This window comes from Elgaria multicarinata, chromosome 2, assembly GCF_023053635.1.
Source record: "Elgaria multicarinata webbii isolate HBS135686 ecotype San Diego chromosome 2, rElgMul1.1.pri, whole genome shotgun sequence".
NCBI lineage: Eukaryota > Metazoa > Chordata > Lepidosauria > Squamata > Anguidae > Elgaria > Elgaria multicarinata.
In genome coordinates this window covers 54231653-54243359 of record NC_086172.1, presented here as the reverse complement: position 1 = coordinate 54243359, position 11707 = coordinate 54231653, and positions in this window count along the sequence as shown.

Sequence of the window (11707 nt, the reverse complement as noted above, 5' to 3'; positions counted from 1 at the left end):
CATTATGCTTTCTAGGGCTCTGATGTTCCAAAGAAGGAACTGTCTTCTGGCTTTGAAGATGTATGATGGGGTTGGCTAATGAAGGCTGCCCCACCCAACAACCTTTCTGGTGCCTTATGGCCCATTCTTTTTTCTTTAGAGAGCTTCTGATAATATTTTGGTTGGAGCCGAAGTGACAGCTCATCCCTACCCACTCCCTGGTGGCTGAGTGGACCGTATGCTGAAGGTCAATGTGCAGTCTTCAGTTTTGGGGAGGTTATTCATGCTCTGGAGGATGCTGACCAGTATGGTGAATACCTTTATTTAGGGCATTATCAGTGCATGAAAATGGTAGTAATTTTGGGGTGTGCATTATGCATTTTGATTTCATTATTAGGGTCATGGATATATAACTGAGTGACTGCTTCTCTCCCCACCCCATTAATCCAAATTCATGATTATTTTAGAGCAGCCTCCCCAACCTGTTGAGGGATGATGGGAGTTGTAGTCCAACACATTTGGAGGACATCAGGTTGGGGAGGCTGTGACCAGATATTCTGAGAGGAAAATGCATAGGCTATAGTGATAACATCAGGAATACTTAGTAGTAACAATTGCGCAGTAATGCAAAGAAGTAGATCGACCAAGACGTCCAAGGTAGAAGGAAGACTCCCATGCAATGACTGATTGCCCACTCTGATTTTTATGATATTTTTTCCTCATTTATTTAAGTTAAAACAAACAAGCTCCTGTTAATCTGTGATTCCCACTCTGTTCTTTCTTGATGACTCAAGTGTTCCACTTGTTTTCTCTTGCCAGGAAATCCTTTTCAGCTCTTGGATTAGTTGCACAGTCTACCTACAGGAGAATACCATTTCTATTTTGTAATATCTTGCATGGCGGGTGGAACATGGAGGGGAGAAAGCAGCCAAAGGACTCACTGGTAGTTCTGCTGGCACAGTCTCGTTTTCCATCCCCACCCACTGACTTAAGGAAAACGTAGTTGTGCGGCATTCCATGCTGTGTGTATTTAGGTTAATTATTATTTTGGTGGCATGGAGAGCTGCTTTAGCAGGGACTATATCCTTGAATGTCCTGAATTAGGAATCTGATCCTTCTTGGAAATGAAGGGCCAAACTGCACGTCACATTGGAACTCCCAAGGTAACTTTTCTTCTTTGTGAAGCAGCCACATGGAGTTCCTGATTTGGCTAAGACTGTGGCATGGGGGAGGGGGGGTCTAACCCTTCCTCCTGCTCATGCTGCAGTGCCCCAACCTTGAGTGATTGCTGTCTGGAACTGCTATTAGCTACAGAAGTAAGAACTTGTAGGCTCAATAGTAGATTGTGTCTTCCTCTATCCACTGCAAAAATAAGAGAGAAAAAGATGAGGGGTCTTTCTGGTTGTGGCCCCATGCTTCTGAAATTTGGTTGCAGCCCCATATCTACTGGCTTTTAACTGGATCCTGGAAACCTTTTTATTTTGAGCTGTTTTTTATGTGTGTTGTTTTAACTGCTGCTGTTTTTATGGGGGGTTGTTTTTGTATATTTTGCTTTTTGTTTTTTGTCTGTGAATTCAACAAAACAACTGAAAACAAATTGGGGGGGAACAAACATTACATGCATAGGAATGTCATTTTTTTTTCATCAGATACACCATTCATACGGTGGAGACAGTTATGCATAGGTTTTAAGAAAAACAGACCAAATATCCATGTATTTATCTACTTACAGGTGGCGTCTATATAACACCCATTCAAACGCTGATAGCATTGTTAAGTCCTCAGTCCATTGCATTATGGGAGGTGAACATTTATCCTTCCAACGTAATAATATCAGTCTTTTAGCTGTCATAAGGGTTCTGAAAATCCATTTGCACTGATCATACATTAACTTCCAAGAAACTAGTAGGTGGTTTAGGAAGACATGCATGTCCTTCCATATTAAAGACTGTTTCAATACAAAGTTTATCCTCCCAAAAGTGGGCAACTACTGGGCATTACAAAACATATGAATAATAGAAACATTAGGTGTGTTACATCTCACTAGTTGCATTTGATGTTTTAGTTTTAGATTGTGTCTTTGTTGATAGTATGTATTATGGTTTTGCTGCAATCTTTCTTGGGAGAGATTTGCTGTGAATGGCAGCATATTACATAAATAAATAAATAAATAAATAAATAAATAAATAAATAAATGAAATGCTTAAATCTAAATTGACTTCCCCACCGTCACAGCTTATTATCAATAAATGAAGGTAAATGCATTTTTTCAATTGCTTTAAAATGGACAGGATTTAGAATGACACAGGCTTGAAACCCAAACTGCTGAGGTGAAGGTGAGGCCAGCATCCAGTTTCTCTATGAAAGAACCAGGTTAAATGGCTAATAATTATTGTACAGCTAGATAACCGGGGGAAGTGTCAAATGAGCCAGGTTTTCTACTTCATTAGTTTGACAAAATGAAACTTGGTATGTGGAACTGAGACGTGACTGCTTGGCAAAAATTGGGTGCACATTTGAGGCAGAAATTTGATCAGGCCACACAATAGGTGCTTTGCAGGACCCTGTCAACTCCCATAATGGGTAATTTCATCTTTGACTATTCTTCTGCGGTAAAAGAAGCTTTCCCTTTCTGAAAAGTCATTTTAAGCGAAACCTGTTGTCACCATAGTTATAAACCTCAAACAGTTATGCAGAAGTCAAAGGGCATTGGATGCAGTCCTTGACACAATAAAATCAAAACCAGGAAAAATGCTGGATGGTATGAAGTTAACCTTCCACTGTGTGTGTGCGTGCGCACACACATGTTAATTTTTTTACAAATACATCTATAGGGGCTATGAATCTGATCAGAACTGTTGTGAGGTAGGAACATAACCCTCTCAGGCTTTTCAGAGCTGTTATTTCACTTTCAACTGTAACATTTGCCTCCAGTTCTCAGGAGATGACTGTATCAGCAGAGGATCTACACTACTGCTTCAAAACGGTTTATAACAGTAGTGACAAATGTTGGGGCCCAGGACACACACTCCATATACAATTTTTCAAACTGTTTCCAAAGTGTCGTATCCTGCTTGGTGTAGATCTGGCCCTAGTCTTAAATCCTAGAAACATTGAGATCCAGATTTAATTGATGATACAGTTAATCTGGTTAACTGCTTTTTAGATAAGATCTCAATCCCATTTTAATTAGATCCTGTTTCTGTGTTTTGTTTTTGTCGATTGCAGTTTCATTTCTTTCTTGCCTGCTTTCCATATATCTTGGGTAAATCCTTTATTGGCATCTACAGATTGTCTCAGCAGACAGGAAGAGATCTTCAGCAGCGGATATGCAGTAAATGCCATCCTATATACATGTGCTCTTGCCTCACTATCATGCAGTTCTTTGAACCATTTTTTCCTATTATTGCAGGAAGGACAGGAAGGGCTCTAGTAAATTGTATGTCTGGATTCAAGCGACATGTGGAACTTTCCTTGGGAGTTACTATTTACATTTTAAAATAAATTTCTGATGATGGCCACATCTCTTTTTGATGCATTGATTAATCACCCTGAAAATAGCAAAGCATTATGTTTTCCAATTCGGCTGCTGTAAGAACAGAATGTATACAGCTCTTTTGTGCCCTATATCTTTACACTGATCTTAGTGGCTTCAAGGGAAAGATTAAGTGATGTTCTGTTAGAGCAATTATTATGGTAGTTCAAAATACTGAGGAGTAGTTGCTATGGAAGATCTGGTCTAACCTTACATTTTTAGAACTTCTCATTTTACCATGGATCAAAATGAATGTAATTGTGGACTATGTTTTCCATTGTAATCAACTTCCAGAGAGGAAGCTGTGTTCGTCTCTTGGAGCAAACACAATAAAACATCTTCTGGCAGCTTAAAGACTAACACATTTATTTTATGGTATAAACTTTTATAGATCATTTGGGAATTCTTTGAGATTGAAAATCCCTGCACTTTGGTGCTGCCATGAACTTTGTACTGATTTTCTTTTCTGCTGCTGGCTTTCTGATGTATTGGTTGTTATAGTATTGTAATTTGTATTGCTTTACTACCTTGTTTTGTATTAATATGTGTTAGTTTTTTTTATTGGAAGACATCCAGAGAATGCATGTGGTTATGTAAATATACATAAATAAATTCATTCTGTGGACTAGAATCCACTGAATCAGAAACATGAAGTGTTTGGAAATCCCCAAACTGTAAAGACTGCTCTTGCACAAAGTTCCTCACACTTGTTTATCTGAAACTTAACAGGCATGGCACCCTTGGAAGGGTCAACTATCTCAGCAAATTTCATTTAATTCTGCCAAGAAATATTGACATTACCAGCAGTTCTTTTTTAAAAAAAGCAAAATTTATAGGTGTGTAGCACAAAATTCCCTGCATGTAGCACAAAACTTTCTTTCCCATAAGGGACCGGGGTGGTGGTGGTGTTGCGGGAGGGGAAGTTACAGCCTTTTGTTGATTTCCATTGATAGTCCATGGCAGGCATAAAGATCTGGGTTTCCAAATTGAGATTCGGGTTTGGATCCGAGTCAAAGTGGGTACCCTCCAAATCAGTCCAAGCAGGATTGGACTGGTCTGTGCACCAGAATTTTCTGGTTAGTGCACAGCTCTATTTTCTAGTAGAGAAGTGTTGAGTGGAGGGCGGAACTTTTCCCTTATTGGCTTTGCCCCCTCCTCTCAATTTCTTCCCTCAGCCGTTTCCCCCCCAAGAGTGGAGGATGTCAGAAAATAGCTTTGGATGAAGGTTTAGGAGAAGTGTGTGTGTGTGTGTGTGTGTGTGTGTGTGTGTGTGTGTGTGTGTGTGAGTTTTCTGAACCCTCCTCCTTCTCATTAGTTATCCACTGGCAATCTCTCCTCCACCCCACAGCTCTACTGCTGTTTGGCAGTGGCCTGTATTCATGGCTACTATGAAATGTAGTTCCACTTTACATGCATCTAAACGAAGTTTTGACATTTCTTCCCTCCCAGTAGTAGCGCCACATAGCACACTATATCTTAAATTATGGGATCTTTGCTGCTGCTGCTGTGTGTGTGTGTGTATGCGTACACACACACATCTACATGTGCGTGCATGCTCATGTTCAAAGAGAAAAACTCAAAGCTACCAGGCATGCACAAGGCTGCAGACATTCCTGAAATAGCTATTGATGTATGCATTTTATGGTGTGTTTTTGCTGCCTTTGTGGAACTTTAGTCCATTTCAAGGTACAGTTCCAGCCCTCTTGTGTGATGCTGATCTTAACGAGCTTGATAGCACTACATTATGCAGAATGGAAAGAGCCTGCTGTCAAAAGAAATGCTGGTGCAGGCATATCTGCTGTGGTACCTTCGCTTCAGGGATGATGGTGGTGAGGATTTTGGTGGACCAATATTGCCAAGGATTACTAAATACAAGTGAGTGCTATGTAAAATAGCTTAACTATGTACAACTTAAGTGCAGTTGATGCTTAACTACTGAAGCTAGCCACCGTTTATACCTATGTGTATGTATTATAATTTTTAAAAGAATTTTCAAATTGCCTTTCAGGATAATTATTCTCCCAAGGCATAGATGTACCTGCCAAATGAGGATCTTCATTAGATGCACTTCATGCATCTAATAAAGTGGACTCTAATCCATGAAAGTTTATGCCATAAAAATTGGTTATGCTTTGGTGTCATGGCTCTTTGTTGTGTTTTCTTAAACCGACTTGTACGACTATCTCTCTGGAAGTTGGCTCTTTGTCTGTGAATTTTATTTTATTTTATTGTTGACAACACAGATATGCTTGGCAAAGTCTTAATTTCAAAGAGGGGAGACTTGGCATGTAACTATTGTTACTATGAATAGGCATTGCATTGTTTGTGCAAACTTTCATAGACAGCATGGAAATGGGTGTGGTTGACAGTAGCAACAGTAGCAGTAAAAGGATAAAGCATGGAGTGCCTCCCAAAATAGCAGTGAGTCAGAGAGCTGGGAGTGGGGAAAGCCCTACAAAAACAGGCGGTGAGATATGACTTTTAAACTGTAAGTTTTACTTCACTTAATTTTTACTCAAGGAAAAACCCATGTTGTCCATTCTCAATACAATACATAGCTATTATGTGTAAATATAGCTGCTCCTTCAAAGTGATGTCAAGAGGACGAAATCCTTTCAGAAATGTATGTAATATCTATAATCTGTATGAATATTCTTGTAGCAATACAACTAAATAGCATACAACTAAATTCTGTTCATTCTTAATGTACCAGGCTAAATCTTTCCTGAAAGTACAAGCATAGGTAAGCATAAAACTACAATCCTATGGTCCCTGGGAAGGCGTTCCAGGTGTCATAAAATCTAGGCCCAATCTGAATGAGTGATTTAGTGTAGGAACCTTGCCTTTTCTTTCAATTGGTTCCTTGTGATTTTCTGTTTTCATTATTAAAAGCAAGAGACAGCTCCTTATGTAAGAGGAGCATTTATGAACTAGAAAAGTTTATGCTGAGCCAGTGCAGCAGCTGGAGTGAGGTCTTCCATAATTTTTTCACCCAAATGTAACACAGCTGTCGCACCTATGCTCCCCACACTTATCTAGCATCACCTGTAACAGCAGTATACTGCCATACGATGCTACTAGGCAACAATAGGGAACTATAACTTGCCAGAAAAGATGGCCCTACCGAAGAGGAGGAAGCCAGATGGAAAGGAGGGGACTGACAGTATAAACTTGCAAGCCTCTGTGGGCTGGTTGCTTCCTGCTTGTTTTGGGAAGCAGGATACCTCCTGCTGGAGCTGGACTGTTACGGGATTTTTCATCGGAGAAAGGGATGTTCAATACGATTGTAACGTGGGGAGATCACTTATCCTGCCACAACAAGTGTTTTATGGTTTCTTCATAATTAGGGCATTTGGATTGGACTCCTGTGGGTGCATCATGAGCACTGTGAGGAATTTTGCAAATAAATATACTCTGTAAAATATCTGGATTGTGATTAAAACGATAGTGCTGTACTAGAACCATGTTTTAACTTTCCCCATACTCCAAGCATTTGAGGCTTTATTACAATGTTTTCCCCAGTGAACTTATCACATTGTGAGTCTTCCAGGTCTCTTGTGTTGAGTAGGTTGACCTGTCATGGTACTGTGATCAGTGGCTTAGAGAATCTCCTGGATTTCCAAAATAGGTTTTAACACAAGTGGCTTTGGCAGCCTATTCATTTCCTGCAGGGTATTCATTTCCTATGGCACAAAGGGCAACTATGTATCTGACATGCAAGGGCAGTTCCTTGAGGCTGCAGTTCTAATGGTATTCTAAGCACTTGCACAGAGCAAATAAATCTTCCCCTTTGCCTGAAGTGTATGTGCCAGGCCATCTATTAATGTGGTTTCCCTGCATTTTGATCTCCTCAGCATGGAATAACTCAGACAAAAGTAATCTGATCACGTTTCATACTATTTCATGGTTATTCCCCTGGTTTTGGTTTTCTTTCTTCCAGTCCACCCATCCGTAACAACCTACTTACTTATCTCCATAAACACATCGTTGTGTATCCAGATAAAACAGTAACTATGTGGCTTATAACTATAGAGCACATTCTACAGTACACACTCCTTCCTTGTCTGCCCACAAGGTCCCAGAGATGAAGCCATGACAGTTAAACCTGTTTAAATTTAAGGTGTAGATAAGCCCTATAAGGTGCAATCCTATGTATGTTTAGACAGAAAAAGTCCTACAATTCCCAGTTTGCCCCAGGCAACCATGCTGGCAATTGCAGTTTTTTTTTCTGTTCAAACATGCATTGGATTATGCAATTAAAGGATTATCAAACCTTTAATGTACACATGTAGCAGTTACCCTTCACATTTAGCACTACTCCAAATTTTGTGATATGGTACTTGTTTAATAAAATATCTTTAGAAATGCATATTTTGGGAGAAAATTTGTTCAAAACCACATATTTAAGGACATGTGTAGGTGTTCATGACAATTCTAAAACAGAGATTAATGTGCAAATGGGCATAACAGATTTGAACAGAGTTCAAGTTTGAACAATGCTAGAGTGACACAGACTAGAAATAGACTGATCCAGCCGTCCCTATATGTCATCCCTGAGACAGCCCTATTCAGTTGCCAGCCAAGTTACCACTGAAAGCAGGGACACAGGGCCTCAAAAGATGATCACAAAGAATGTGGAGATTCATTTTGCATTAATAGCAGAAAAATAAGAGTGAGTGAGAATAAGAACACACAAGGCAGAAACTTCAGAACATTCTGGGAGTCAATCATAGTCATCTTCTTTTTGACTTGAATGTATATGAACCTTGGAGCATTATCTTGGACTTATCTTAAGTGGCTCTCCCCACCCCACCCTTTGTGTGTGGTTAACACATTGACTAAGCTTCACAATGAAAGATGAAGCACTAGCTTTATTGCTAAGGTTTTGGCTCTCTGCCACCAGCCAAGGCTAGCAGCAATAACCTTTACTTCAATTAAACAAAAGTTAGATGGATGGTTATTACCTTCTCATGCTTCTATCATCACCGTCATCCTAATCACAGAAGTCTCAAAAGCTAGGATTATAAAATTGCAGAGCTCATGGTGAATTGAAGGTCATCCAAGTTAAGAGTTTAAGTTTTTAAAAATCCTTATATGGCTTAAATATGTAAGTTATTTTACAGGTGAAGGTAAAGAATTTTAAGACCAGCCAGTTAATCTGGTTTATGGGAATTTAGTGGTTGAGTAGATTAGGAAGGCCAGACTGTGGCTCAGGTTGGCACTTGGGCAGTTCCAAAAAGTGATGGGACCTAGAATTGTGAGAGCGCAGTTCCTCTGGTATGGATGGGGATGGATTTGTGTTCCTCAGCCTGGAGACAAAAGTAGCAGGGGTGTGACTTGAGAAAGAGGACAAACAGGAGCCTAGCCTAGGCTTGAGTTGCATGACATGGTAGACAACAATGGTAGAAGAAGTAGTGGTCTAGGTAGGAAGAAACTGCAGTGGGGGTGGATGGCAGCCATGTTGCTCAGTGCTATTAGATAAAAGATCAGCAACAGGCTGCTGTGTGCTGTGTTAGCACACAACTCCTGTATTTGAGTTTCAAAGTGCCTGTGATGATTCCGAAATGGTTCTAATCCCTATTTTCTAAACTTCCTTGAATAAAAGTTAAATGTTGACTTGTATCAAGCTCCAGATGTAGCCAAAGAACATAAGAAACATTCTTTTTCAGAAATTATACAATATTTATTTATTTATTACTTAAATTCCTATACCACCCAATAGCCAAAGCTCTCTGGATGGTTCGCAATAAGTTCAATGTGTTTGCTTGGAATTTTTTTTTTAATAATTTTTATTAAACTTAAACATACATCAATACAGTAACAAACAAAACACACAAAAATTTTTACAAATTAAAATCATAATACATAGAATTGCATAACCTTATAACATTTCTAATTTAATCTTTTGACATCATCCCATAACATAAAGTGCACCCCCCCACTCCAGGATCTATTCCTGTTTCCAAAATCTCATTGTTTCTTCTGGAGGTGGTTTTCCACTCCCCTTAGATAATGCATATTCTAGGAACTGATTCCAAATTCCCTCAAAATCATTCATTTTTATTATCCCTCTTCTTACTTTTATATTACATGTCAATTTATCATTTATAGCAATATCCCAAATCTCTTTATACCAATCTTCGACATGATAATCTCCTTGTACCTTCCAGTTCCTAGATATGATCAACCTTGCTGCTGTCAGCAAATTCGTTATCAGTTCTTTTGTTTCTTTATTACACTTTAATTCTCCATATAATGATAGCAATGCCACCATAGGTGTCTCTTCAATCGCCATTCCAACAATGTCTTTTATCTCTTTAAACACCATTTTCTGCAATTTTTGAACAAATTCACATTCCCACCACATATGTAAATACGTTCCTTTTTTTTGACATCCTCTCCAACAATTTGCTGAGTTCAGCTTGTTCATTTTATTTAATCTCACCGGGGTTAGATACCACCTCCATATAATCTTATAGTAATTCTCTTTTATTCTCACTGACATGCTTCTCAACACGCTTTGTCTCCATATTCCCTCCCAACTCCCAATAAATTAATTTTTTTAATTTATTTTTTATTACATCCTACTCCCTCTATACTATCATCTCTTATCACATTTGCCAATAGTTCTAATTGCCAATACAAATAGGACCGGTGAGAGTCCTTGTCTAGTTCCTCGGGCCAGTTGTATCTTTTCTGTAATTCCGTCATTTATCACCACTGAAAGGTATAATTGGAAAAAAAAATGGTACACTTAATTTTAAGAAACCTTGCTGGTTCATAGTTGTAATCCCCATAATGAAATGGGATTAATTTTGGTGCACTTTTAATGCAAATGTTACAGTTCCTTCTCATCCTTCCAACAAGCATTTAAGGGTGTCTCTACATTAAGTGCGGGGACACACATCCTTACCTGGGTTTCTTCTTCTGGAGTCTTTACATGTTTACAACTGGTGCTTTTAGAGGGTGAGCACGTGACTTTGAGTTGAAAACTTTCCCTCTCGTAAATGTTATTCTTTTCAGTGACACAGCACCATCTAGTGATGGAGTTATAGCACTACGTCAGCTTTACACACTGAGGACATCACACGATAATTTAAATACTGCATCATCTCCATTTTTTTTTTAAAAAGTGAGATTACTGGGGAATGCACGGGATACATCCTGGAGGTTAACAGCATCATGTAAAACACCCACAAACTTCTGTGACTGGCCAAACATGACCTTGCAATAAATTGCTCGTGTAGAGAAGCTGTGTGATGATATACTATATATAAAAGGCTTTGGAAAGGCTAAAGAAGATGTTGCATCTTGTTGGGATAGAATAATGGGCAACTTTTGGAAGTTAGTCTTCAAAACCTTTTTCTGTTAATGAAATATAAAAACGGATGTCTATGAAAAAGAATCCCTTCCCAAATGCATGGAATATTTGCAGGCTTCATTTCAAGACCCTACCAATAAAATGATTTTAACCGAGTCCAAAACCAGCTGGTAAATTGCATGGACCAGTGCCTACCTTGAGTCCATGCCCTTTTCTTGCTCTGACATAGCTGAAATGTCATCTTACAATGAGCTTAAGGGGCAGTGACTCTGTTGTGTAATGGCAGTTTTTGTAAACATTTGTTTTGAAACAGATATCCCCCATTTCTTTATAAAATTATAAAGAGTAAAGAAGTGTTTGCCTGCCAGTGGAAGGACAGCCGAGAGGGAGTGCACGTAGCCTCCCTCAGCAGGGAGTTCCACCAAGAAGGCTGTCTCTCTTATCACCACCTTATATGTCTCTGAAGGAAGGAAGCAGCATTGAAAGAAGGGCCCTCTCCCAAATATCTTAAGATTTGGGCAGGCTTGTTTGAGCGAAGGCAGTCTTTCAGGTAGCCTGGTCCTAGCCATATAGAGCTTTATAGGTCACAACTAGCACTTTGGATTGTGCTGGGAAAAAGAGGCCTTAGCTAGACCTAAGGTTTATCCCAGGATCGTCCCGGGGTCGTCCCTGTTCATGTAAATGGCACACAGGATATCCTGGGAGCAGGCAGGGATGACCCCGGGATGATCCTGGGATAAACCTTAGGTCTAGCTAAGGCCACACTGTTACCCAGTAACATGAGAATCACATGCTTCCTGTAACTGGCTCTGGTCAGGAGTCTGGCTGCAGCATTCTGAACAGTTTGTAAAGGCAGCCCCATGTAAAGCACA